The sequence below is a fragment of the Oryctolagus cuniculus genome, chromosome 14, assembly GCF_964237555.1.
Source record: "Oryctolagus cuniculus chromosome 14, mOryCun1.1, whole genome shotgun sequence".
NCBI classification, from domain to species: Eukaryota; Metazoa; Chordata; class Mammalia; order Lagomorpha; family Leporidae; genus Oryctolagus; species Oryctolagus cuniculus.
The window spans coordinates 63561366-63587646 of record NC_091445.1 but is presented as its reverse complement, the minus strand read 5'-3'; the positions used below and the strand labels follow the sequence as shown (position 1 = coordinate 63587646).

General features: G+C 43.6%; 1 long non-coding RNA gene across 2 annotated transcripts in view; it reads left to right on the top strand.

Moving 5' to 3' along the window:
• The window catches only part of LOC103349610 (uncharacterized), a 29457-nt gene extending 3623 nt beyond the window's left edge, over positions 1-25834 (top strand). For both annotated transcript variants that reach the window (XR_007922477.2, XR_007922476.2), the window contains exons 4-5: positions 1093-1165; positions 24305-25834. This is a non-coding gene — a long non-coding RNA (uncharacterized lncRNA). The remainder of the gene's footprint in view (positions 1-1092; positions 1166-24304) is intronic.
• Positions 25835-26281: the final 447 nt, after the last annotated feature.

Below are 26281 nucleotides of genomic sequence, written 5' to 3'. Positions count from 1 at the left end.
CGTGTAACTGAAACTCTCTGAGATAGAACTTTCTTCTAAGCTCATACAATACTATTTGTTTGTTTGTTTGTTTTGGGGGGGAGTCAATTGCAAGACTTGGACCTTGTTAAATGGTAGAAATGAAATGTCACAAGGGAAAGTTAGATGTAAGCATCAGTAGTGGCCAGCTCCTAAGTACCCCCAGTTCACCCAACTTGGAGAGAACACTCAGCAGAAGGAACCAGAGACTGCTGGTGGGTCACTGGCATGCAACCACTCTGGATTACAAGAAATATTTGGGCCCTTACCCATCTTGTTTTAAGGAAGAAATGCTTCCTCAGCTGCAGCCAAACCAACTTACTCATTGTTTCTGGGACATGCCTGTGGGTTCAGGGCACACGGAGAATGCCAAGACACGCCTCCTGGCATGTGAGGAAAGCAGTGCATGTGGAGAACATAAGAAAATCTACCCCTCCAAGAAATGATGGGTACAAGTGCAAACTTTACTTATTTTGTGCAAGTGCTTTGTCTCCAAGACTTGAAGTTCCTTAGAGTAGTGTTCACATTTTCTTCTTTTTCTTTCCTACAGAGCTTAGCATAGCACTTGTTTGGCAAATATTTTTTGATCAACTAATTGAGAAATATTTCTTGATCCTGAGCGCATTCATTTTTTTTCTATTTTTCATATTCATTTCCATATTCTGTACTTTTAAAGATTTATTTATTTATTTGAAAGGCAGAGTTACAGAGAGAGGCAGAGGTAGAGATGGGGTGGGGGTCTTCCATCTGTTGGTTCACTCCCTAAATGGCCACAAAGACTAGAGCTGGCTCTATCCAAAGCCAGGAGCCTGGAACTTCTTCTGGGTCTCCCACGTGGGTACAGGGGCCCAAGGACTTGGGTCATCTTTCACTGCTTTCCCAGACACATTAGCAGGGAGCTGGATCAGAATTAGAGCAGCTGGGACTCGAACTGGCACCCATATGCAATGCTGGCACTGCAGGCAGCGGCTTTACCTGCCAAGCCACAGCACTGGCCCATCTTCTGTATTTTTTATCTTTCATCTCTTTACTCTTTCCATTTTCCATCTTTTTGTATTTATTTCCATCTTTCAGTTCAACTCCGTTCATCCATGTCAGCCCCACAGACAAAACATCCAGCCTTTCAGCTGCAAGCTTCCGTGAAAAGGTAAGAGTTGAGATGATGGCCAGACCACATTGTCTAAGATCAAACAGTAACTAGAGCCACTGGAACATTTGAAAATCCATTGTGGTAGGCAGAAGAGTGGCCTCTTGGAATCCTTATGTGGTTACCTTACATGGCAAAGGGACTTGGCAGGTGTGATTAAGGTAAAGGCTTTCAGATGGGGTGGTTACCATGGATTATCTAGGTAAACCCTGTGTAAACAGAAAGGCCCTTTAAATGTGGAACAGAGAGACAGTAGAGTTAGTGTCAAAGGGATGCAATGTGAGAACAATCCACTTGGCCATTGCTGACTTTAAATATCAAAAGGCTTGTGAACCAAGACATGCAGGTACCCTCTAGAAGCCAAGAATGTAGGAAAACAGATTATTCCCTGGAGCCTCTAAAAGGAGTACCACCAACATAAGTTCAGTAAAGGCTGTTGCAGACCTCTGACCTTCAGTACTGTAAGATGACAAATTACGTTGTTTGAAGCCACTACCTTTGTGATAATTTGTTACAGCAGCAATAGGTTACCAATATACCCTCTAGATGTTAAATTTTTCTGCTGAAACTTTTCTAATTATACCAAACTGTCAATTTTTTTTTGAGTGAGATATTTTATAAACCAAAGGAGCTTTTGAATATATAATTTAGTTTTTTAGAACTACATTAATTTGCTCCTTGGTCTCTAAGTTAAGACCTAATAATCCATAGGTATACCATCACCAGTGGGTACCATTTCTAACATAGGCTAGATCAGCGTCAAAGTGTTTAAGTTGGAGGTTTCAGGTTTTCTGAATAAGCTATTTTCCTCTACTCTTGTAATTCTTGATATTTATTTTGAGCAAAGGTAACAGTTCTGCAATTTATTAACTAGTACAACATAGATCACTACCAATAAGCAGAACAGATGTTTGGCTGTGTGCTCTACCAGTGCACACCAGACTAAAGTCCTTACATTGAGTTCCTAAAAAGCATAGATATTTCTCTTGACACACGGATATGGCTAAGATCTAATGAATTCACCATTGCTGATCAGGAGAATCTGAGAGGCCAACTAGATTGAAACCATCCAACTTGACTGTGAAGTTGTGACAATGTTGATAAAAATGGAAAATTTAAATTAATACTTTAGTACTCTATTTCTTCTAACTCTGTGTTACTGAATAAATATGTTTGCAAGTCACCTTTTATAATTAGATTTCTAAATTTTTATTGATTGCATTGACAGCCAGAGAGACAGATAGACACAAAGAGGGAGAATTATCATTTTTCAAATGCCCAGATGGGGTTGGGCCAGTCCAAACCCAGGAATTGGGAACTCTGTTCAGGTCTGACATATGAATGGCAGGAACTCACCTGCTTGAGTCATCATCACTGCTTTCCATGGGCTGCACTTGTAGGAAGATAGAGTCAGGAGTTGGAATCAGGCATCAAACCCAGGTACTCATACACGGGATGCAGACAACTTAGCTACTAGGCTGAATGCCTACCCCTGCTAGTCACTTCTTGTTACAACTTTGCCCTATAGCCTTGAAATGCAAGTTGGTAGGCAGACAGACGATTCATACCAATAAATATGAGTTTATGTATCAGGCTGGCTGAATCATCTGGCTCAGCACCATTACTGTTACCATAGCAACCCTTAGCTTTTTACATCTTCCACTTCCTACCCCTCAATTAAAATCCATCCTATTTAGCGTGGCCTGGCATAAATCCCTCCCAGACCTTTTACTCAAACATAGTCAAAATAGCTGGGGAAGTGAATTCCAAAACTCTGGACCTGTTGCCAAGAATCTTTAAAGTACAAAATAAAGAACTAAGCATTGTTGGCAGAAATGCACATGTAATTGTAGCTGCCATAATGGCAAACCATCTAGAGAAATAAAAACCCCCAAGGAAACCAGGTCTCACCTGTCACATTTGGGTTTCATAGATCAGCTCAGACAACATGAATAATGATCTGCTGAGTCATTTGGAAGGAAGAACAGAGGGGATATTTGAGCGCAGCTTGGTGCCAATTCAGGGAATGCCAGGGGCCACAGTGGCTGGGAATCCAGTCCCCAAAGACGAGAAAGCCTGTCTATGCTCAGGACAAATATCTGCATCGTGCCAAATACTGAGCTTGGCCAAAATTGCTATTGGATTTTCCCCCAACCCCTGTACCTACCACAAACTCTGTAGAGGTCCTAGGACCCTCACACTATCTCCTGGATGTCCAAGACATTTCGCTGAAATGAATCAAATGAACCCAAGCTTCTCTGATCATGCTACTTGTCCTGAAATATTCCCTTTTCTTCTCTAAGTCACTGAAGATATAAAAATGTCCAATTGCCATATGATTAACTAGTTCCTTTCAAATAATTAATAGATGCTATACAACTGCCTTTACCCCTGCAAAGACCTCAACACATTGAATTTATTCCTCCATAAAAACAAGGAAAAAATTCCCTAACAATGGCTTGGATCAAGTCTCTGCTCTCTTCCCAGACCTTGTGAAGGGTCCTCTCTCCTATCTCATCATGTGGCTGTAGGGGTTCTCATTTACCAGCCATGGACTTCCCTCATGTTGCCCCATGTAAAGGGGCTCTCTTTGTTTCCCCTGTGTTTCTCCACCCTCCATGGAACCTGGACGTCCTGACTGTCTCATCTGCTATCTCCACTTTAGAGTCCTTCAAGGCCCACACTAATACCATCGTATTTACCACTCTCCATTATTCCTGTATGCCAGACCGAAGTTGTTGCTCCTCCCTGTGAATTCCAATAGCTAGCTGCATCTCCATGGAATCATCTTCTACTGTGGTCTTTGTGTATACAACTCACTCAAATCTACTGAGTGTCAGTATAGAGATCTATTTATGAAGTGTCCTTGCATGTCCCATGGCACAAAATATTAGGTGTTTAAAGATAAAATATCCCCAAGTGTTTATTTACTGGGATGCTCTATTCTGAAAATCACACACACACACACACACACACACACACAGACATTTTAAGAGATACTTTCATTCTAAGGAAAAAAAATTGACCATTCAAAGGAATAAGGCTGGACTCTTCAAAAGACTCATGAGAGAGATAATTTGGAAATGGTAAACCATTCATCCTCCTTCACATTGTAATGACTTCTGGATCTTTTCTTATAAGCACTGGCCACCTCTACAAGAAGTCACATCAAACACCTTAGCCACTGCTGTAGAAGATGCAGGTTCCTAGGATGATAGCTACAGCACTCACTGGCATTTTCTAGGCTATCAGCTGTTCCTCCCTTCCCTGCTTTTTTTCATGTCCTTACATCTGCTTCACATGCCCCAGGGAGAAAATCTTAAGCAATCTTAAATAACTAGTTTACTTTAATTTCCCTTGCCAGTGATTGGTTTAGAAGGGTGCATGGAGGGGCCGGCACTGTGGCTCACTTGGTTAATCCTTTGCCTGCAGCACCAACATCCAATATGGGCACTGGGTTCTAGTTCCGGTGGCTCCTCTTCCAGTCCAGCTCTCTGCTGTGGCCTCGGAGGGCAGTGGAGGATGGCCCAAGTCTTTGGGCCCCTGTACCCACATGGGAGAGCAGGAAGAAGCACCTGGCTCCTGGCTTTGGATCTGCGAAGCTCTAGCAGTAGCGGCCATTTGGGGAATGAACCAATGGAAAGAAGACCTTTTGCTCTATCTCTCTCTCTCTGTAACTCTACTTGTTAAATAAATAAAAAAATAAAAAAAAGAAAGGTGCATGGAGTCAGCACGGCCATTGATCCACAAGGGCAAGGGAGCTCAGGAACTTCTGAGATGGCTTCCTTGTGCATAAAAGGGGAAAGGCAGGCTCTCTTCCACTGAATAGCCCCAGTTTATGGATGTCAACTACTAAAAATTATCAAGTCTCATAAATTTAGGATTTACAAGGTTGGCATTTTCAACAAGGCAGTGGCTGAACTGGACTTCACTTTTGGTTGAAAAAGAATATTATAAAAACCAATTCACAGTGTAAGTAACTCTTCAGGATGCACTGTTAAAAAGAGAGGTACTAAATCAGATGACGAATAAATGGGTGGATTGATGACATTAAATTTTATTCACTCATTTAGCTATCAGCTGTGATTACACACGAAGTCTTCTCTGAGGAATTATGAAGAATCACCAAAAGCCAGTTGTATCAAAGTTTTATTTTAATATGATTTATTATATTTATTTTAATATGCTTTCTCCAGGGACAATGGGTGAGGGCAATATTAAATATGATGTATCTTAATTTTATTAAGGTATTTGACATACCTTGTATGTATTTTTTATTAAGGAATTTAATATATCATTTGGAGTAACATTTCCTTCAAAAGGATTTTTATACAAAACATTCTATAATTCAGTCCTCTTTAATTAACAATAATCATTATTGAGATTTACTTTCTCCTGAATAAGTACAAAGCATGAGACACAAAGTTACTTATTGCATAAGAACAGCATAAGTAACCAGACAATGTGACAATGATTGATTCTTATTTCTTAGGGGATTAGTAGGGGATAAAGGGAGGTAAAACTTGAGCTGATGGATTTCAGATGAATCATCAGATTTGGTCCATATGTCACAGTAGTTCCCTTCCTCTTCCCAGAAATGCTCTTGGTATTAACTTTGGAACAGTACAAAGCAGTTGAACTTTGCAAAGTCTGCACATCATTAGTGTCAGCGGATGCACAGCACAGTAATCATCACATGAGTGCAGCCTATCACAGACTGGCATTCCTTCGGAAAAAATCAAGCAGAGGCAAGTAGAGAGTCACAGTCATGGTTTCAATCCTCCTATATCCTTCCTGATGGGCAACTCAGTAGTCTGAAAAGTCTAGAATCCACCAACTGGCATTGGCTGGACGTAGTGATTCCTCCCAGTGCTGCCTCCGTGACGCAAGCAAACAGAAGCTACTTTTGTTCCACTTCACCCCTACGCTCTGAAAAGTCACAAATGCCTTCTTGATGGGCTGGCTCCTGAAACCGTGCAGCCCCCACGGCTGATTTCCTTCTGGCAGGCTCCTTCCTGGTAAACCTCACAGGGGTGAGCAAGAGGATGTGTGGGTACAGAGCATTGATATGGATCTGTGATTATGATTCTGCTTTTGGTCATCGTCATCTCCAAATTGCACATCAGGAACACAGATTGTACTGGGGACGCTGGGGATGGAGGGGAAGGCTTGTTCATTTCTATTCAAGGAAGATTTATCAGAGCTTACATCTCCAAATTTCCACTGCTTTACCCAGGGAATTGGAGGAAGGAAGGATGTGGACTGAAGTCTTACATGCCTGGAAAATTAGAAGAGATTTGATTGTGGTTCAGCTGCATCACAATCTCTTCCCACTTGTCTTTCTTTTATAGACTTTGGCTCACATTGGAAGACAGACATGGTTCCTTGTCTTGAGGCAATTTGCCCAGCTTCATATTCTGAAATGAAGACTTGTTTTGTAAGGAAATAGAGAAAGATTCCTGGTGGACACCGAAGGTGGAAAGCTAAGCAGGGATGCCATTCAGGAAACAGTTCCCAAAGGTCATTGAAGCCTGATCCTTAAGAAAGCTCGGGAGTGTCAGCTACCCTTCTGCATTCATCCCAAACTGAAGCAGTGGATCTGGGCTTTCACTCCTCTGTGCCAGTCAGTCATTGGCTAAGGGCTGCTCAAGGCCATGTAAACCCTCAGGAACTTCAGAATTACAGCAAAGGCGTCGAGGCTTTCCTCTTGGGGAGTCACAGGTGTAGAGCTAGGCACAAAATCTCCCCGAAGCCAGGGGAGCAGCTATGAAAATGGTAACATGGATCTGAGGGGCATCTGAGAAGAGCAGTGTCCAGCACTTTCCTGAGCAAGGAAGGCAGTCATTTAGCCAATGGCTTTTCTATGGCTTTCAAGATCTGCCTTAGGAATCTTTCAGAATATGGTTTTATGAGAGTTACACTAGGAATCAAACTCAATGGAATCAATGCATACATGATGCGACCCATATTCTGTACTTGAAAACTGATATGACCAAAACATTTTAGCAGACCTTGAAAACCATTAGAATGACTTGCAGTTGATTTTGTCCATTTCTCTGCATCTCTGACCCACCAAAGGCAGTCTTCTCCACTTGCTTTGGCTTCACCAATACTCTAAACTCATCAACACGATCTTCTGCAGAAAAGGTTTCCCTTTTTATGAGATGGTGGCACTATAGCCTGAACTCTTACCACTTAACAGGCACTCAGAATCTGCCCTACTTTTTTAGTTTTTATACACATCTTACTCTTCTAAGTTCACTGCAAGATTCTTTAAGGCAGGGATTTTGCCGCATGTTTCTTTTTACCCTTCCTTCCTGGCATCTAGCAGAGTGTCCAATGGTCTATCAAAGGATGTTATAAACCCTCATTGACTGGTGAATTGAAAAAATGAACGTCTACCTTTGCAATAATCTAATTTTCTTATGCATCTTATGACAACTGTTGGACTAATCAAATGCATTTCATTCATAATAGATGATTTGCAAAAGATGTTGAATTCCAGGGATCTTGAAATTTTGATAAGAAAGACTGGCCCATTTGAAGATAGCTGTAGCTACAGGCATGATTTAGATATGGATGTAGACACACACACACACACACCAGCCAGAGGTGAGCCAGCGCAAAGAATTCTAGACAGGAAGTTAAAATATACTAATTCTCACATCAGGACTCCTGACCCCCCCATGAGGCCTTCATCAGGCTTTCATAGCTTTGAGCTTCAGCTGAGAGATCTACATAGATGACATATAAAGTCGCTTCTACTTTAGAAACTTTAATGGCTGTGTTTGTTTTTTTTTTTTTTTTTTTTTGAAAGAGCAGAGCCCAATAAAGCCATTGCTTCAACCCTTGCTACTGTGCTTAGCCAATGTGCATTCACACTGATGTTATTCTGCACACCCAACCTTTAGGTGGATTTATCCTCCACTCAGATATATATGAAAGGATTATAAGAAATAAGAGGAGACAAAAGCAAAAGGTATTGTGGGAAGTTATCTATTCATTCCTAAGCATACATTTAGGACCTATAACATGTGAAAAACTGAGATAGGTACAGGAATCCCAGGGGAGGCAGAATCGTTGCTTTTGTGGAACTCATCGATTGGGGTTTAGGGAATTCCAGATCATTCCAGTCACTTGGGGAAAATAGTGGAGGTGATTTTGGTTTTCAGTGAAGTAAGCCCTACTACAAATGTCTCATTACTACATGTTCTTCTTCCATTCACATTCCAGGCATCTAGCTTGCCTTCTTTCCAAAGGAAATGAGTGTAGGGATCTGATCCAGCATACCTGGTTTCTAGTTTCATTTCAGTCAGTCACCACCTCTGTTCAAAGGGCACATGACACTTATTCTACTCATCTCAAGCAATTTTTATGAGAACATTAAGGTATTTAGGGTAAAAAGTGCACCAGCACTATATAACATGAAGTGATGGTTTCCTTTCAACAATAACATCATGCATCTGTTTGGAGACGCTTTTTCTCTCTCAAAGGAGAATAATATGAATTTGTTAACTTTTTTTGCAATTTGTTTTGCAAATGGATTTTTTCTTTTAGTACATAAAATTGTTTTCTGAACTTAGTTGTTCATCAAATTGCTTTACAGTTTTAAATATTTTCATTCCTTAGTCCCAACTCAGAAAATATGGAGGTATATTTCTGTGGAATAAGGAGAGATAGGATACATTTACTTAATAAAGGCTAGTGAAAAGTTATCCAAAATATCTTCCTCTGTTTTATGAAAGTATGATGTTCTACAAGTAGTTGAATGTAAAAGACTCTGATGAGTCTTTTACAAAAAAAGACTTTACTTTACAAAAAGTAAAGTGCTTACTAAATCATCCCTTTAAAAAACCATGAAATAAAGAAGACTTGAAGATGCTCAGATCTGACAATTCAGACACAAAATCAAGTCAACAAATAAAGCTGCTGGCACAAAATGTGAACAAAGCCATTTACAATGTCACTGTGCCTGCTTCTCCAGCTCTTTATCCATCCATTTACTCATTCTTTCCACATTCCTTGGGTATCTAGAACGTGCAAGGTGGTGTGCTGGGTGCTGAGCAGAACACCAGGCTCTTACTGAATGCCCCCATCGTTTGTATACCGTAATTGAAATCACAGAGCAGAGGAGAACATTAAAACACAATAACGCTGAACTGAACAAAGCCATCTCTGAGAAGCTACCTTTTAATGTCAAGTTGAACAGCTCTTCCCATTTGTACATCTGGTACCCTTTCAAAGATTCTTCTCATTGCTGTTGAGGCCACTTGCACCCATTCTCCCTTCTGCAGTGCATAAAGGGCATCTTTGTTTTTCTCGGAGTGAACTCTGAGGCAAGCCCAGGGAACAGTGAAACACCCAGGATGGAAATGAGGTGTCTCTGAGAGCAGACTTCTTCTTTGGCCCCCATTTATTGAGATCAATGTGACTGAGTCACCAGTGGATGAAACCAATGATTGTTTTCTCTGCCTTCCGGGAGTCATTGAGTCAGTGGGTAAACTGGGATTAGAACCCAGCCTTGTGCTACGGACGCTGAGCAGTTCTACTATATTTACCCAGGGTCTCATGATTCTTAGTGCTTTTGCTCTGCCCTTTAATTTGCACTGTGTCTGCTATAATATCTAAACGGGAAGTTGCCAGCTAAAATGGTCATTATCCGAGAAATCTATTTAAACATGTTTATAAGGTCAAATAAAGTGGACAGTGGATAAGTTAGAAAGAAAACAACAAACGCTTTGGTTCAGCACAGCCAGTGAGGCAAAAGCTAAAAAAAGAGGTGTTTTAATGTTGAACTAGCACATGGCAAGAAAAGGCAACCTAGGCAAAACTATATCTAAATGTGGGGATAAGCAGTCAAAATAGTGAACCAAAAAATGATTCTAGTGAGGAAGCTGGACAATGGACTTGACTTATTTTAATTCAATTGCTCAGGAATTTGAGGCAGCATGTTAATACAGCTTCTATTCCCAGTTTACAAATGCTGTTTACATTCATTCGTGCATGCCAACCAGAGGGAAGATTTTGGATAAAGTAAGATTATCCCAAAGACCAACTAAAAATGATCTTTGGGGGACTTGACAACAGAACAGTGGGTGTTACTGAGCCAGAGGGAAATAAGTGAATTTGAGGGGTGGAGTACCTAATGTCTCTTGGAGTCCAAGCTAAGATTTCTGTATATTGAAAACATGGAAGAATAGCTATCAACCCCAACAAAATCCACATCTCAGAGCTCTGAGCCAAGTAGCTCATCTGTGACTCTGAGGCTCTGCCCATCCATTCTTAAACATCAAAGTAGGAAAAAGAAGGGGAGAGAAACTCTTTCCTCATTCCTGTTTTCTAAGAAACAGGGTATGAGTCAGTGGGACTCAGGTGAGGAGTGCAGCATCTAGAATGTTTCCCACTTGCTCTGCATGGGGGTCACATGCTAGTTCAAAAAGGACAGTGAAGCAGATTATATGGCACTGGGTGAGATCCAGCATAGCTACTGCTGGAAAATTTGGTACACATGGGCATGGAGTAGTTAACTAATAATGAAATTTTTTTATTATAAATGAAATTCATCTAATGATTTCCTTTTCATGCACATTCCTTTAGAAATATTGTCTTCCTGCAGCTTGACTTGGCATGGTTTGAGCTGGAAATGCAGATGGTTTGCTCCTTCTATTTTACCATGAAATTCTCTTTGACCCTTTCTTTTCTTCCTGACCATTTTCTCATTTATAATAAGAAATTCCCTGCTGTGAGAAAGACAGAGAGAGAGGGAAAGAGTGAAGATTACTGGAGGAGGAGCCATGGAGATCGGGGAAAGTAGGAAAAAGGAAGATAGAGAGCTTGATCAGAAAGAGAGCGTGAGGATGACAGGTGAAGGTCACTTCTGTATTTGGGAGCAGTGCATCTTCCGAGAGCTGTGCCACTGCACTAGCTATGTGTGGCTGTCAGGCACGTGAAATGTAGCTGATGTAATAAGTACAAAACACACTGCAGACTTTTGAAGATTTTGTTCCAAGAATTAAATAATTATGTTAAAATGGTATTATTTTAGATATATAGCTTAAGTTAAATACATTGTGGAAACTAACTGTACCTATATCTTTCAGAATGTACCTACTAGAAATATTTAAATGACATACCTGGCTCCTGATCGGTTTCTGTTGTACAGTGCTGTGCTGGTGCTTCATGAGAAGCGGTGGAATTTTGTTCCACTCCCACCACTCTACCATAGGCAGCCCCAAACTCCCACCCCCAAATTCAAGCCCTCACATAATCGTAAATCCTTCAACAGCAATGGCAATGCTTAAGGTTTCTCTGCTGAGATCAGAAACATACATCACAGCCTCCAGTCCTTGGGATCCAAGTGCCTGTGTGAGGACCATCAGGAAGAAATGTCCCCAGTGTGCCCTTTGGAATTGAGACTCCTCAGCCTGGCTGTCCCTCCAGCCTCTTCTTACTCCAGTCCCTGGGGCTCCTGGCACCAGGGGGCGCTTTTCCTACTCTGTAGCCTCCTCGTCACAGTGTGCTCTGTTTCAGCTACCTCTTTAATTACAGGTATTTTCAGCCTAACTTTGGGTAAATCATAAAAATCTTTTATAATTCAGGGAACATAATGCATCAGAGAAAACGTGGGTGCAGTTCTGAGTATGTTCAAGGCACTCTGAATATCTTAGGGATTTTGCAGTGCAGACCAGAACAATGCAAAACTCCAGGGAGAAAGAGAAAAGGGTTGTACCACATAGAGCAGGTACAACCCAAGCCCTTCGGGGAGAGATCAACAATTTTCAGTCCGTTATTAATATCCAAATATCCAGTCAACATGCTGTTTCTCTGTAAGGTCTCCATATATCAAACAGCTGGGACCTATTCCTGGTGGTACTGCTGCCCCAAGTGCAGTCTACCTCTTTCAGGATGCCCAGAGCCAGAGCAGGTCACAAATAGATTTGGGGATGTAAATGTGAATATTGCAGAAGCAGCAGGCTTCATTTGCCTCACCCAGGATGGGGCAGCACCGCCACCACTCACCAACAGGAGACTCATCCTGCTCACTGAGCAGCCCTGCCTGAGGATACTCCATATGCTGCAGTACTGTAGGCTTTGTGTGAGAAAACACGGCTCCCTATCCCAAACTTGAGCCAACTCAACCAGAGCACAAATGAACCAACAGTTTATGTTCCAGCTCAATGCAGCCATTGACGCTGCCCTCAAAACAGTTCCAGAGCTGAGCTAAAGCTTAGCGTGGGTAGGTGTTTTGTGGACATACCTGAAAGTCTGGGAATAAGAGTCTCCTTTCCTCTGCTTTTCCTCCTGTAGCCCTTGATCATATCACTTGAGGGCAGGCTATGTTTGGTGAATCTCAGACAGACAGACACTAGCATGGAGCCCAGAGACATGGCCGAGCCCAGCCTCTCAGCGTTCACTCCAAAGTAGGAAGTTTCCTGTGACTTTAAACAGAGAACTCACTGGGTTGTCAATGTTCCTTTTTCAAGGCCAGTGCCTGAGAATCATCCATTTTGTAGGTGCCCGAAGTGTGCCATTATGTTTCCTTACTTACAATTTGGTTCCTGGAATACAAAAACAACTTCAAAATTTGGTATTGCAGTGTGGCTGACATTGCCCCTTTGCTTCTTCTCAAATTAACCCCAGCTGTAGCCCTGGAAGCAAGGGACCCAGCTGAAGGACCACATTTCCCAGCCTCTCTTGCAGTTAGGAGTGGCCTTTGACATCCAATTGGCATTTTCCAAGTAGAATTTAAAGGAAAACTCCCTAAAATAAGGGCAAACTGCCAACACCTGCTCTTTTTGTCCTTTCTTCCCTTTTTCCTCTTCTTTCATTGTGTCTAAAACCTAGATGCGATAGCCAGAGCCCTAGCAGCCTTCTCAGATCATTAGGGGGACTTGAGGATGGAAGCTATGCCCTAAGAACTGTCAAAAAAAGAGAAAGAGACAGAAGGAGCAAGGGACACTGGTGATCTTGTAGGCATCCATCACAGCCCTGGGTCCCGACCTTCTACCTCTTCTATAGAAGAGGAAAATAAACCTCTATCTTTTCTGTTAGAAGCCATCCAACCTAACACTAACAGATGCATGTAGAAAATACTCTAAGGCAGTTCTCCAGAAATGTATTTGTAATGGCCATTCATCAATTCAGCAACTTGCTAAATGATAAGTTCACTTAAAATTTATTTCTAATATGTATTTATGAGCTTTGTACCAAATTGCATGCTATTAGATCCTTTTAATGTTCTCTATACTTTAGGCTATGATGATTTTTTTTCCCTCAGTGCTGAACATAGGATGAATTTCAAGAGTTGTATAAGCAATTAAGTAGATCTCTTCTTCCCCATAGAATGTCCATTTTGTGTAGACAAATGATGTTTAGAGTCATGGGTTGGGAAAGCCGGGAATACCTTTTCATATGTCTCCTGTCTCCTCTGTGACAGACACCTAGGACCCCTTCATGTTCTAAGGAGAATGCTCTAGAACCCCCTGCTCACACTGTTCCCCTCCCCCCCAGAGACCTCAGGGTCATTCATGCACACTTTGTCCATCTGACAACAGACAGTTACTCTCTCATCTAGGACCAACAAACTGTAGTTGCCCCATTCACATATGAAGGCACTTCAAAAAGTACACGGAAATTTTGAAGTAAAAGGTCAGTTTATGTTGGTGCAAAAAATTTTGAAACCCTGGCACACCTCACAGTCCCATAGTCATGCTGTTGGTGTATCTGTCTCCTCTAATTTGTTCATCTTTGTGTCTCAGTTGTCTACAGCAATTGTTTCCTGACAGTCTTGAGAGACTGAGACTGTCACAATTCCCTACACGTTTTAGTAACTTTATTTCCTTTTTACTTCTATCCCCAAGTTCAGCATCATTCATTAATTTTATTCAGACTTCTTGGGTTCAGATCTCAGCTCTGCCACCTACAAGCCGTGAGACCTTGGGAAGTCATAGAAGTTCCCCGTGGCTGCATTTCCTCATCACCTGCACAGGGCTAAGAGCAGTGCCTATTTCAAAGGGATACCATGTGGATAAGATGACAATACCTAAAGAGCTCAGAGCAGTTCGCAAGGCACAGGAAGCACTGCTTTTATTCACATTCAAAAGATATTTGCTGAGTGCCAACCCCATGGTAGGAACTGTGACAGGCAGAGGGAGGGGAAAGAAAGGCTTCCTGCCTTCCTGGAGCACACACTGCCCTCTGGCAGGTTTCTATACCCCTCCCTTGGAGATTCTGATTTCAAGCTTGTAGCTGAAATCTAGAAGTTTATATTTTTAAAAAATTTAAATTTATTTTATTTATGAAAGGCAGAGAGAGCAAGGTGGGGCAGAGGGAGACAGGCAGAAAATGGAATTTTCATCCGCTGGTTCACTCCCCAAATGCTTGCCACAGCAGAGAAAGGGCCAGGCTGAAGCCGAGAGCCAGAACTCAAGCAGGTCTCCCACGTGGGCAGCAGGGGCCAAGTACTTGGCTCTCCCAGGGTACACATTAGCAGGAAGCTGGAATCGAGAGCAGAGCAGGGACTTGAACCCAGGCACCCAAAGATGGGATGCAAGCATCCCAAACAGTATCTTAACCAGTGCACAAAACACCCACACACATAAATTTGCATTTTTAGCAATACTCCAAGTGATTTGATACAGATGGTCAGTGAGTCAAATTTTGAGAAACATTGAAAATGCATTCATTCCTATGTACACAGGATGTAAACTCCTCCCTAAGTTCAATCACAAATTAATGTACGTCGTGATCCTTTGAGAAGGGCCCAAACTGGGAGAGTTGAGAACCCAAGCACCAAGATCCAGAGCCTGGTTGTTCTGGGTACTCTTACGTGGCAGGCAGTCAGGTACGGCCACAGGAAGAGACACAGAAGGGCGTCAGAAAAAGGCTCATTAAACCCACAAGTCACAGAGACAGGACCATGCAGGCCACACGGAGACACGAGGGCAGTTGAGAGGCAGAAGACGCTGTGCAGGGTTCACTGTGGCCAAAGCCTTGTAGTAGTTTCCAAGGTAAAGGCAGGCAGGGAGGAGCAGACAGTTTAGGACTGGCCAATCTGAGTCCCTACAGCGGCTCTCAGCTGTAGAGGTGGCTGCTGGCTGTCTGATACCCCGCCCTGGGAGGATTAAGGCAGAGGGTTACTGCCTCCCAGGTGTATGCGCCAGAAAGAAGACATCTGGCTCTGAGTTGGGTAGTTCCTGTATCAAAGGCCTGATATATATATATCTATCTCCTCCCTGCCCCAGAGCCCTTTGCTAGCTCTAAGAATTGGCTAAGCCCGGAGACAGGCATTCTCTCCCCAGCCAGAGAGGTTTTCTAAGATGTCAGAACAGGGGCTGGTGCTATGGCACAGCCAGTAAAGCCACAGGTTGAAGTTCCAGCATCCTATATGGGTGCCGGTTTGTGTCCCAGCTGCTCTACTTCTCTGCTGATGTACCTGGGAATGCAGTGGAAAGATGGCCCAAGTCCTTGGGCCCTGCACCTACATGGGAGACCTGGATAAGGCTCAAGGCTCCTGGCTCCTTGCTCCTGGCTTTGGCTTGGCTCAGTCCTGGCCATTTCGGCCATCTAGGGAGTGAACCAGCAGATGGAAGATATCTCTTTCTCTCTGTAACTCTACCTTTCAGGTAAATAAATCTTTTTTAAAAAAGGTTTCAATGGGGCCAGTGCTGTGGCATAGCAGGCTAAGCCTCCACTTGTGACACCAGCATCCCATATGGGCGCTGGTTCACATCCCAGCTGCTCCTCTTCAGATCCACCTCTTGGCCTGCACCGCAGCTCACTTGGCTAATCCTCCGCCTGTGGTGCCGGCACCCCGGGTTTTAGACCCGGTTGGGGGGCTGGATTGTGTCCCGGTTGCTCCTCTTCCAGGCCAGCTCTCTGCTCTGGCCTGGGAGGGCAGTGAAGGATGGCTCAAGTCCTTGGGCCCAGCACCCACATGGGAGACCAGGAAGAAGCACCTGGCTCCTGGCTTCAGATTGGCACAGTGCGCCAGCCGTAGCGGCCAATGGAAGTGAACCAACGGAAGGAAGACCTTTCTCTCTCTCTGTCTCTCTCACTGTCTAACTCTGCCTGTCAAAAAAATAAAAAAAAAAATAAAAAAAAAAAAAAGAAAACAGATCCACCTCTTTACTTGTGGCCTGGGCAAACAGCAGAGGATGGCCCAAGTGCTTTGGCCCCTGCACCCGTGTGGGAGACCTGGAAGAAGCTCCAGGCTCCTGGCTTCAGATCAACTTATGTCGGGGCCATTGCAGTCATTTAAGGAGTGAACCAGTAGATGAAAGACCTTTCTCTCTACATCTCAAATAAATAAGCAAATAAATAAATATCTTTTAAATAAGGTGTCACAACATAATATCCAGAAAATACTATTTATGTGTGTGCCTATATATAACAGATACACACAAATGCACATTTATAGTCATGTTTACATATATATGTATATATATATTTGGTCTGTATGACTGATTCGAATGCACGTCTGTTGTGGCGGGAGAAGAACAAGGAAGGGAGGGAGTCTCTGGGCAGAGACAGAGAACCACGAAAGTGGTGACGTGCAGCAAAATTCTGCCACCTGAGCTCTCTTCTTATCTTCCATGGAAACAGCTTCTTGTGGGTTTGTCTGTGTCTAACGTCGCTGACGGTTCCTTTAAATAGTAGATCCAAGCAGGTTCCGACATGTTCATGTTTAAATACGTGTAGGACAGATCCACAGAGATGTGTTCATTTCCAGGGAGGCTACAGATGGATGTGACTGATGGTGGGGCAGACCTGCTAGTGACCTGCCCATCTTTCTAGCAACCTGTGACTAAGAGATGCAAGGGTGCCAGCCAGGAGCCCACACTTGCCAGTGGGTGGTCTTCCAGGGGGCAGATCTCACGAACCCTGCATCGTTTTCCTCCACCTCTCCTAGGTATCTTGGTATCTTGAAGCCACTGAGCCAAAGCCATCAGCTACCCATCTCTGAACTTTTTTGAAAATAAAATCCTTGATCTGTGCAAGCCACGGTTGCAGGGTTTTGTTGTCCTGGCTACAAAAATCTGATACAGAGAGCAGAGCGCCTACCCATGCTTTTCCAAAAACCCCTGTGATGGCATGGCTAGGGTCAGAATAAAGACCTATTTCTCTAGAAATGTACAGGCCCAAATGAGAATTTGCCTTTGCACAATAGAGAAAAAGGAGAACAAATAGTCTCTGTGAATTCCCTTCTTATCGTTAAGTAACTTCTTACTGTCATATTTTGATTATTAAATTAAATTTTATTGAATGGAAATAGCATTGCTGACAAAAATCACACAATTTCTTAGACAAACCCACCTGGAAATCTCCAAATAGCCTATGGCTGTGGGAAAAATATAGTATCTATGGCTACAGAATCACAGAATGAGAATTAATTTAGCATCAATTGGGGCTCAAAATGTGCCAGTGTGGTTGCCTATTTGTGGAAATATCTCCTGCCAAATCAAATTTCAGAAACAAAGGCCAAAAGGTTGTGTGTTGCTAATGTGGGAATAACCAAATGTCACCAGTGATCACATCAAATAACCAGGTTGTAGTGGTGCTAAGTCAGAGGTGTGGAATGTCCGGCCCATAGCTGGGTAAATCTGTGAAATCATTTGGTCTGGCCTGGCTGAGGCACCCACAGGTAGGACTCAAAATTCAATAAGTCTAATAGGCTAATTCTTAGGTTGATAATATTGTATGGCACACAAATGGATATCAATATCCAAATGGCCCTTGGCAGAACAAACCTCCCCCACTCCCGTAAATGGTCAGGTGAGGTTAATAAACCCCACAAGTGTCCCTAAGCACCCCTATAAATGCACCCTTGACAGTGTGCAGGTATCCAGGAGAGAGTAACTCCTTTCCTCCCCATTAGCAGCTAGGTTGTTCTCACCAGTATGTTCATAAACAAGTTTCAGGTAGTCCTGGAAATGATGGCATGCAGTTTAGAGAACCACTAAGTTAATCTCCCCAAATGCTGGACAGGGTTGGATTCCAGGTCTAATTCTAAAACAAAGAAAAACAATTTTTACTTTACATTTAGGTATCTACAGAGCATCTCAGTAATGGAAATGGGTACATTTTCCATCACTTTCTTTAAGGTTCATTTATTTATTTTGAAAGAGTTACAGAGAAGGAGGGAGGAAGGGAGGGAGACAGTGAGAGAGGGAGAGAAACAGTGAGAGAGAGACTGTGTGTGTGTGTGTGTGTGTGAGAGAGAGAGAGAGAGAGAGAGAGAGAGAGAGAGAGAGATCCATCTTCCATCTGTTGGTTCACTACCTAGATGGCTGCACTAAATTTTTTAGATACAGAAAATTCAACCAGTGGTTCTTTCTATAAACTATCTTCAACATGCCAACATCATTTTCCTCTCCTGTTATTATGAGGTAATAAGTCTCTTATATGGAAATAACACAGACATAGACAGCTGCAAGGGTCAGGGCTGTGCCAGACCAAAGCCAGGAGTCAGGAGCTTCATCTTGGTCTCCCGTGTGGGTGACAGGGACCCAAGCACTTGGGTAATCCTCCACTGCTTTCCCAGGCACATTAGAAGGGAGCTGGATTGGAAGTGGAGCGACTAAAACATGAACTGGCACCTGTATGGGATGCTAGCATCATAAGCAGCAGCTTTATCTTCCATGCCAAATGCCAGCCCACACACTAAAATTTTAAGATGCAGAAAATCCAGCCAGTGGATCTCTCTATAAACTGTCTTCAATGTCCCCACACCATTTCCCTCTGCTAGTTGTTATTATGAGGGAATAAGTCTCTTCTATGGAAATAATGCAGATATAACTGCATGGCATATGTAGGCCATGTGTTCTAGTAAATCCATAAAAATGTTTTGACAAAAGGCACACAATCTTTCAAGGACATTCATCATTAATTTTGGAAACATAGGGTTAATATGGGGCTTAGTTCAATATTGGAGCAGTGCTTTGTAAATACCTGTCAATGAAACATTCATTCATTCAATAAATATTTAGTGAGAAGTGACAATGCTGAAATTTAAGTGCTATGCCTTCCCTGGAGAGGCATCAGTATATAATAATATGAAAGATATTCAGGTGACAGTTAAAGTTTATAAGACAAAATACTCAAGAAAAGTTATTTTAGGGTCAAGAAGGATGCTTTACAATAAAAGAGAAGTACCCAATCTTTTCTCATCTACAAATGTCCCTGAGATTTTGGTTAAGGCTTCTCAGGTAGAAAAGAACAGAAGCCCACTGAACCCAGCTTAAACTAATTTTGTATCTCAGGACAGGAAGTATATCCAGGCCTCCCTAGATCAGAAACTCTAAAACTACCAGAACTTGTCATTTCCTGTCTCTCCAGAGCCATGTGGATTCTCATTTCCACTTTTGCCTGCACGTTTGCAGCATTCAATTGTTCCCTCTCTGAAGCCCGGGCTTCTCTGCTTCTCCAACTTCACATCATGGTCTGGTTCAAAAGATCAGCTGGTTCTGGCTGTAGATGCCGGGAAAAGAAGATTTGATTGGTTCGGCCTGGGTTGGGTGTCCACCAGTGGTCCAATCAGTTTTGACAGTGAACAGGAAGTTCCATGACAAAGATGTGCCATTGGAGCCCAGCCGAGAGATGGGGAGAGGGGCTCTCTGAGAGGGGCAGCGTGGACAGGGCACACACGCCCAGGCTTTCTTCACTTGAGCCTGAACAGAGCACACTCTGAGTTGCGAGGTTTACTCCAAAGGGAGCAGTGCAGTCCTAGCCCTCACTTCATTTTGCAGGAAGTCCTCCAGGACAAAGACTTTGCTCGCTGCTAGCTGGAAGCGAAGCTGCTGCGATTCAGTCTGAGCCCTGTTTCGTGCTCTAAGGCAAACTAGCTTCACTGAGCAGTACAGACACATCTGCCTTTTCCTTATGAAGGACCTGTGATGAGACCTGCCTTGGACGGGTGCTGTGGTACAGCAGTTAAGCTGCTGCTGGTTGCCCATGGAAGTGCCTGGGTTCAAGTCCCCCCTCAGCTTCCAATTCAGCTTCTGGCTAAAGCACATTCAAGGAGGCAGCAAATGAAAGCTCAGGTGCTTGGGCCCCCGGCACCCACGTGGGAGAAGCACATGGAGTTCACGTCTCCCGGCTTTCCCCTGGCCCAACGCTGGCTGCTGTCGAGAGCTGGGAAGTCAGTCAGCAGATGGAAGACACCTCTCCCTCTCCGTCTGCCTCTCAAAGAAATAAAAATAAACTGAAAGAAAAAAAGAGGGGTGGGATCCCATGCAGTCTCAGCTACATTCTTTTTCATTGCAAGTACTTCCTCTCTGGGAGTTTCTTTGTGTCATTCCGTAGTTTGTCAGCCTGATTCCGCTCCTGAGACATGTCACCCCCACGTAGTTATACGTGTCTTTATTGTATTGGCTTAAAATGGTCATTGCTACCATAACGCCATACAGTCCTGAGAAACATCCCCTCGATTCAAGTCAAAACCAAGAACGCCTAAATAGCCCCCTTTCCCGTGTTCAAACAACAATCTACATCCACTCTGGTTGTCCAGTATCATTTTCTGGATCAGCTCTTTGCCTTGTCTTGTCTCAACCCCTTCTCCATGGCTGGATCAAGGTAACTTATCCTGTTGACATGGTAACACTGTTCCACTCTGGGCCACTGCCTTCCAATTTAGGAAATCATGTCAAACTTTTACCCTCATTGCTCCAATTCTTGTACACTAATCTCAGTGAAAAATTACAAAGCTGATGAATATTCAAATAGCCTAGGCGACTCATGACAAGAGCCTAGGGTGATTACTGATGCCATAAACAAGAGTGTCAATTTGTTAAGTCAACAACAGGAGTCACTGTGCACTTACTCCTCATGTAGGATCTCTGTCCTTAATGTGCTGTACATTGTGATTTAATGCTATAACTAGTACTCAAACAGTATTTTTCACTTTGTGTTTCTATGTGGGTGCAAACTGTTAAAATCTTTACTTAATATATGCTAAACTGATCTTCTGTATATAAAGAGAATTGAAAAGGAATCTTGATGTGAATGGAAGGGGGGAGGGAGAGGGAAAGGGGAGGGTTGCGGGTGGGAGGGAAGTTATGGGGGGGGGAGCCATTGTAATCCATAAGCTGTACTTTGGAAATTTATATTCATTAAATAAAAGTTTTTAAAAAAAAGAGAGAGAGGTGGAAATATGGTTTGTTAAAAACACTTCCTGGCCGGCACTGCGGCTCACTAGGCTAATCCTCCACCTTGCGGCGCCGGCATACCGGGTTCTAGTCCTGGTTGGGGTGCCGGATTCTGTCCCAGTTGCCCCTCTTCCAGGCCAGCTCTCTGCTATGGCCAGGGAAGTGCAGTGGAGGATGGCCCAAGTCCCTGGGCCCTGCACCCCATGGGAGACCAGGATAAGTACCTGGCTCCTGCCATCGGATCAGCACGGTGCGCTGGCCACAGCGCGCCGGCCGCGCCAGCCACTGGAGGGTGAACCAATGGCAAAAGGAAGACCTTTCTCTCTGTCTCTCTCTCTCTCACTGTCCACTCTGCCTGTCAAAAAAATAAACAAACAAACAAAAAAAAACCAACCACTTCCTTCCCTAACATGAGAAACTGATTCAACTCTTCTGTTTCACAAGGCAGTGTTTTTCAGATTAGGCCAACGTGCACCCATTCTAATAAGGTAACCCCACTTAGGGGCTCAAATTTTCTCAGGGGACACCTTCTCAGAACAAAAGTAATTCGGATTTTTGTGTGTTTATTAGATTTTTTAAAGATTTATTTTATTTATTTGAAAGAGTTACAGAGAAAGGTAGAGACAGAAAGAGAGGTCTTGCATCCACTGGTTCACTCCCCAGATGGCTGCAACAGCCAGAGCTGTGCTGATCCAAAGCCAGGAGCCAGGAGCCAGGAACTTCCTTTGGGTCCCCCACGCAAGTGCAGTGGCCCAAGGACTTGGGCCATCTTCCACTGCTTTCCCAGGTCACAGCAGAGAGCTGGATCGGAAGAGGAGCAGCTGGGACTAGAACTGGCACCCATATGGGATGCCAATGCTTCAGGTGAGGTCATTAACCCGCTATGACACAGCACCGGCCCCTTGTGTGTTTATTAGAAATACTATTGATCTAGCTCTTCCAGAGGTGTTTTTTCAAAACACATCCATAGAATTGATCTTACTTTATACTTATAATAAAGATGTGAATGAAGCAATAATAACAAGGAGGGGGGCAGAAATAGCATTCCTCCCATTTTAAGGATGAGTGAGCTGAGGCCTGAAATAACTAGCTTTGTGACTTCATCACAACTAATCCCAAAGCCCTTCCTTAATCTGTAGAATGGCAGTGTTGAACCATGTGGGTCCCCTAAAGTCTCATCTAGCACCAATATTTCATCTTAAATGAAATAATTCATTAAATTTTCTCAACAAAGTCCTACTCTACCGATAAGGCTGATGCTAGGAATTCAGACTGTCTTACTCCAAGTGCTTTGATGGGGAGTCGGAATATGCCGTGTGATGGAACAAAAATAGGATGTTCCAACTCCAGAGTGTGAAGTTGGTGAATTAGAGGTTATGTTTCTGGGATTGTGACAATACCCAGAGTGAATTATAGAAGACAATGTAAATAATTCGAAAGGTGAAGTTCAACTTTCACTGGCAGAATCTTAGCAACAAGTGGAATATTTGAAATAGAACATCAAGAAAAAGTTTATCTTTCAAGCTGTAAAATGGTCATGTTGAAAAATTCCATCCATTTTCCAGCCCAGGGACCCAAATAAAGTTACAAATGCAGGTGGACCTAGAGTAATTTTTCAAAATGGAAAGGTTTTTATACAAGAAATGGAGTTTTTGAAAAGATCATCTCTGGATCATGGCTGGTTGCCTGTGCCAGATTTAGCTTACGTGTCAGAAGCAAAACACTCCAAGCTCAGCATGGGACTGTTGAAATTCCACCCTCAAGCGTGGGCTGCAACTACAGTGGGAGCTTACTCGCAGGAACTCTGGAATCCAGGCCCTCAGGGACACTGGGCTACTCAGTTCTGGGAGCTGTCACCAGATAACTCACCCTCCTGGATGAGCTGTGAACGTGGCAGGGCTTGGCAGGACCTTTAACCACCATTAGATTTAAAACCTTGGCCCAACTGACACAGCACTGCTCATGGGAGCAGCTCTACTCCGTATCAACACCCGTAATTTTCCTATTATGATTTCTTTTATTATGGGTAGATGATTGAGATGACTGTTTTTTCTATCCATAGTGTCTAATATTTTTTTTTTAAAAGACAGCTTTGTTTAATTTGCACATCATAAAATTCATCCATTTAACTTGTAAAAAAATCAATGGTTTTCAATACACTGCAGCCATCATCATAATCAAACATTAGACCATTTTCATTACCCCATAAAGAAACCTCCTACCCATTAACATTCACTTGCCATCCGTGCTGACCCTTGCCCTAAGCAGCTACTAATCTACTTCTGTTTTTGTAGATTTGCCTGTTTTAGACATTTTCTAGCAAAGAAATCAAACACCAGGTCTTTTTAAATTAACAATGTTTGTGAGGTTTATCCATGAGGTGGCAGGTATCAGTACTTCATCCTTTTTCTTGCTGAATAATATTCCATGGTATGAGCTTATCACATTTTATTCATCCATTCATCACTTCTGGACATCTGGGTTGCTTCTTCTTTGGAGCTATTCTAAATAATATTGCTATAAAATTCATATGCAAGGTTTTGTGTGAAGGTACTTTTTACTTATCTTGGGTAGATGCCTGGAGTGGAACTTCTGGGTTAGATAGCAACTTCATGATCCTCTTGAGGACCTGCCAAACTATTTTCCATAGTACCCATAATGCCATTTTGTAATCTTGCCAGTGATATACAAGGGCTCCAATTTCTGCACCTCCTCCCTGACACCTGCCATTGTCTGGACGCTCCATGCTGTGTTAATATAGATGGCATGGCTCTCCCACTGGGCTCCTCATTGTACTTTCAGTGGAACTGGGGGACAATTGCCCATCTCCTTGATGGCCTCGTTTTGAAGGTTTTCAAAGTGCCTGTTGTATGTGCCATAGTCAAGACTCCCCAAAACATATTTGGAAAAAAAATCCTTATTTGCTTTTGCATGATGTGATAATAATTTCATTCACGTATCCAGGTGCTAACCATTCAACATTTTCTTTTCTAAGAACTTCTATCCAGGGTCCCAGGATGCAGAAATCCACGCACAGGGAAGACAGAAGCTCATTTAGCCAAAGGAAGAGTTTCAGACTTCTCCAAAATGGCAATTTACACAGAAACTCAGAACACAGTGCTACTTATTATTTTGATAGCAATGCTACTATAGTAGTATTAAATATAGTAGTGTTAAAATAATGAGGAGGGCTATTGTTCCAAGACTGTAAAGCATTGTTTCTCCAAATGACGCCTGTGCGCCACCTGCATCAGAATTGGCTGGGTGGAGTGCCTTGCCAATTATCCAGAAGAGTGGGAGAGCTCAGGGCCCTGTGCCCTGGAGTTGTCTGCATGCCTATCCTGGCTAGGGAGTGAGAGAGGCTGCCTGCGACTTTTAGCCTAGCAAGGAAGAAGCAATAGTGGGGAGCAGAGGCACCGGCTCTCACCCTTTTAGAGGCAAGACTCCTGAACTTATGTGAAGTGAGTCCAGGTGTACCCACCTCACCTAGTTTAAGGTTTGGGACTCTTGTGTCCAGCACATTGCACCAAACCCCAGCAAGAGGACGTGAGCTGTGGCTTTCTGAGTGACTGGAAACAAAATGCCCACCATCTGGAGCTTGGACCTGGGTGGGGAAGCCAAGGAAAGATCGGAGACACTGCCTGATTCTACCAGGCAGGGTTGGAAAGAACTATGCATTCTCTCAGCTCCACCAACGTGGCTCCCTGGGACCCTGGAAGCAAAGCGGGCTATGGCAGAGCGAGTGACCTCTAGCAGGATGAACTCCAAGGACTGCTTCCTAATAGAGAGGAAATTTCAAGAGAGGCAGTGGTCACAATGGCTAGAAGGCAGGCACGCTCAATGAGAGGCTGCCCTGAGCCTAACACATTCTTCTCCACCGGCGAAGGTGTGGTACTGTTAGCTCCTCCTGGTAGAGCCACGTCCTGCTCCATTGCCCATTACCATATGAAATACTTGAAGCTGTCTACTTTATAAAGAAAAGAGGTTTCATGGTTTTGGAGGTCTCATTTGGTGATGGCTTTCTACCAGCAAAGTCCTGAATTGGTGCAAAGCATCTCATGGTGAGACAGGGAGCACCTGTACGTATCTATATCCATGTTTCTCACTCCCTCTGCTTATAAAGCCACCAGGGTTCAATCATGGGAGCCCCATGCTAGCCATCTTCTCTAACCCTAATCACCTCAGATAGCTGTAATCTAAATATCAGTGATATTTGCCCTCACACTGGGGACTAAATTTCAATACATGAAGCCATGGTGTTGGTGTTGGTGGTGGTACAGGCACACTCAAGCCGTATCTAAACCATAGCACGTAGACTCTGGGAAGACCACAGTGGAGGACAGAACCAGGCACCTGACATCAGGACAAGATCTCCAAAGGCTGTAGGCACCAGTGCCAGCAGCAGCAAATAGATGAGGTTGACTCTTTCTCATGCTGGAGCAGGAGCAAGTCTCTTTTCTCTAAACCCCGTATCAAGGACCAAAATCCCACCCCAGTGGCTACAGCCAAGTGAGGGTTCTGAGGTGAGCTGTGTCGCTCCCCCTCTTCGTGGAGGAACGACACAGGACCCTGCGCTGTTCTTTCGTCTGCTCGGCCCTCCCCGGGTTTGCTGCTGGTTCTTCCCGGGTTGGCTACTATCCCTTCCACCTCCGTGGAAGGGCAGTTCCCCCTGGCCACATTCCCCACTTCCGCAGGGGAGCGGCACACCGCCGGCCGGCTTTCTCGGGGGCTGCACAGGTGTTCCTTCAGCTAGATGTTCCCCTTAGATGTTCCCTCGTGCATGCCGTCTCTCTCCTCCTTTATAGTCCTCCTCTGCCAATCCCAACTCGGCTGCCCACACGCCGAGTACGCTGCTCTCCTCCAATCAGTAGCAAGTCCTACAGTTTATTGGTTGAACTGGAGGCAGCTGTGCAGAAGCTGTTTACTTCTCTCCCAGCGCCATATTGTGGGAGAGCAGATGCACAGAACAAGT